Genomic DNA, 3280 nt, shown 5'->3' with positions numbered 1-3280 from the left:
AAATGCGATCTGATTGGTTGAAGGCTACCCACGTGACGAGTCTAGACTTTTTGGCGCGGCTTCGTGTCTGTTTGCGAGTTATAAACTATGTTATCGTGCAGGCGATCACTTCAAAACCAACGATTGCATGAAAAGCGGGAGCGGATTCAGACTGTGTTCCTTTATTTCTTTTATGAAAAACAGAAAAACAAATCAGAAGAAAAATATATTTCAGAAATTTGGGTTGAAATTCTTTTGGGTGGAGTGTATATATGTTATATAAATTCCTGAAATCAATTTTAAACATATTGGGTGTATATATTATTATTTACAGCTCAGTTGAATTTAAATCTACCTTAATAAGGATAGGTCTAAAACGTCACACTGATTACTATTATCGTAAATTAAAACCACTTATTAAAAAAAAATTCTGGTATTGTCAGAAAATTTAAAGTTCTTTGATAAACAAATTCACATTTATGGAATTATTATATTTTTTTCATAAATTGTAACCTGCATTGAAATGAGATCTATGTAAGATATTTTTCTACGTAATGAGAGATTTTTTTAAAAATTCTTTTTATTTATTTATCATTTTTAAATACTTTATTTATCAATGTTGATTTCTTTAAAAAATAATGTGAAGAAGAGCACGATACCTGAGAAAGGGGAGGGGTGGATCGATCTGGAATAAGGGGAGCGGTGGGAGGAGGGGTGTTGACAAATCATAGAAAAACTGGTCACAGTATTCCCCGTCTCCCTAATACTATTTAATGGTATTTGAAATAAATAAATAAATAAATAAATAAATAAATAAATAAATTCTTACTCGTACAGAGTTCGGAACAAACGGCCAATTTAAGCACCCTCTCCCATTTTTTTTTTTTTTTTTTTTTTTTAATATTTAACCAGTGTATAGCAATTCAATTTGATTTTCTAAATTACATTTTTTTAGCTACATTTTCTTGTACAAAATATATGAACGCAGTGCAGTTTCAAATATTTAAATGACTCACATGGAAATGTATAATGTTGGGTGATCATTTTGTCCTTGTCTCTAAAGATTTTTTTCTTTCTTTTTTGCGAGGGATTGCCCATTTCTGTTTTGTCAACATATAAAGACCTTTTATCAACACAAACAATAAACTTGACTCGATACACACACATTATAGCGCAGACTTCTAACTGCGCGCAGTGACGCGGTTGATCGTCTGCGGCTAGCCCGAGGGCGCCAATAAGCTGTGTACTCTAACAACTGCTAGCGCCACACTTCGAACTCCCGTGTTGAACAGCAGACGATAGGGAAAAACAGAGGAACAGCTATATAGGAAATGAGAAAGTAGGCAGACGACGAGAAAAAAGAAAAAAATCAATTCCCGATGAGTGAGAGACACACGGGAAACAAATTATGTTGAAATGTCTCATTGTGGCGAAGTAAATAAGCGAGAAAAGGAACTTGTCTAAATATGTAAATATATAGGTACTGTACATATGCTAAATAACAATAGATTTATAAATTTATACCTTTTATAATCTTCACAGTCTGTAGTTTCAAGTTGTCAATTTACTTTAAAAAATCTAATTGCAATAATTTATCACTGGACTTCCGTCACTTTTTAAAACCTTACACTATTTAATAACCTAACAAAAATTATAATGACCAATATAATTCTGTTGATCACAGTGAACACAAGGAGACAAGAGTTATTTTTCTTTGTACCTGTAAAGCATGTGCAAACCCACTCTCTACCATCGGCTCATGAACGAACGACAGGTGCAAAACCCTGTCGTCTTGAAATTAAAGGTGTGAATAAATGCGACTTGAGGGTGTTTTCAAACTCATCATTATAACAAAAGCTACAACAAACTGATAAACATGAAAAAAAAACCTTTCAAAGTGGTAACTGAAGGAAGACATTGAACGAATCGACAATATAGTAGGCCCTATTTAAATAATAAATAGTATAACGTGGGGATGTAGCTCAGTGGTAGAGCGCTCGCTTTGCATGTGAGAGGCCCCGGGTTCGATCCCCGGCATCTCCAGAGCTTTTTTTTTTTTTTATTTTCTTTTCATTTTTTTTTCAAGATATCTTTTTTTTTTGTACTTTCAAACGTAATTTGGTAACAAAAATAGTTTTTTCCCTCATTGATAGGGTCAAGCAGATACCACCTTTAATTAAATTCCTTCACAATTATTTCCTGTCAAATAAGTTAAAATATGACTACAAGAATTTTTACTTGCATGAATGAAGCATCCTGTATACATAAATTTCATTTCAAATATAACTTGTCAAATTGAGAGATTCACGTGGTAAAATAAGTGTACATGTTGATTAATCAACCTCAAGCACACGCAGAAATGTTGACAGAAATACATGTAGCAAGTTGACTGTCTGCCTTGAACTTGTTTTCTATTTATCAATATACAGAAATGTGCATATTTTTTCGAAGTTTTTCTAAATGAGAGCAGATTAAAACAAAAGACACTTTTTCTTTTTTATAGACGTTTACTTATTTTAATTTTCAAGTAAAAATAAGCAAACGGCATATTCTATTCTCCTTAAGTATATATAACATGTACGAAGGGTTATCAAAAAGTTCGTGAACTGGTGCGATAAAATTAATACTATGTAGTCTGTGCTTACAAAATTTATGAAAAACATAAATCAACAAATGTTTAAGAAATGTTGAAAATTTTAACTTGATACGTTGATAATTTGCCAAATTATTCTAAAATAAAAGAGACATTATATGATCACCCGGCGCTGTCGCCATTTAGTTTCATGACGTCCGACAACGTCATTGTTTCTCAATGTCCACTCCGTCTACCTTATAGACTTATCTTGATGTGATTATACCTGGAGTTAAGTAAGGACTTAAGTCCGTCTTGTTTATGTGACTTTACAATGTCAGCTTTTAGCTGCTTTCAATGCATATAATATTGTAAATGTATCTATACACAAGGAAAGATCCTCACTTGATTATACCAGAATACTTAGCTTGATGGAGTTCAATTTCTACTACACATGATCAACGTCACTTTTCGACGTGACTGATTTTTGACACCCTCACTACAAATTGACTTTACTGTGCATCTTTCATCTCTCTGAATCTTTTTGGCTATTTAAAACGAGTACTCTGGATGTGTTTTATTTTTCTATAGCCCGTTTAAACATTCCCTAGGTCTATACCAGTTTTCCAGGTGCGAAACTTTAAAGAATGTTGGAAACAGAAACCCCTCCCCCGTTTTGACGTCATTTTTGAACCCTTAATTGTTTGTACACTCCATATAAATTTATGA

The 3280-nt window shown here is 32.8% G+C and overlaps 1 non-coding gene across 1 annotated transcript; it reads left to right on the top strand.

Annotated features, from left to right (window-relative positions):
- Positions 1-1950: 1950 nt before the first annotated feature.
- Trnaa-ugc (transfer RNA alanine (anticodon UGC)) lies at positions 1951-2022 on the top strand. The gene has a single exon. It is a non-coding gene; the product is annotated as a tRNA-Ala (tRNA).
- The last annotated feature ends 1258 nt before the right edge of the window (positions 2023-3280 follow it).

The sequence above is a fragment of the Saccostrea echinata genome, unplaced genomic scaffold (assembly GCF_033153115.1).
Source record: "Saccostrea echinata isolate AGI-Se365-2 ecotype Australia unplaced genomic scaffold, CSIRO_AGI_Sech_v1 ptg000048l, whole genome shotgun sequence".
Taxonomy (NCBI): domain Eukaryota; kingdom Metazoa; phylum Mollusca; class Bivalvia; order Ostreida; family Ostreidae; genus Saccostrea; species Saccostrea echinata.
Note: the sequence above shows the minus strand (reverse complement) of the source record. Positions and strands in the feature narration are given on the sequence as shown.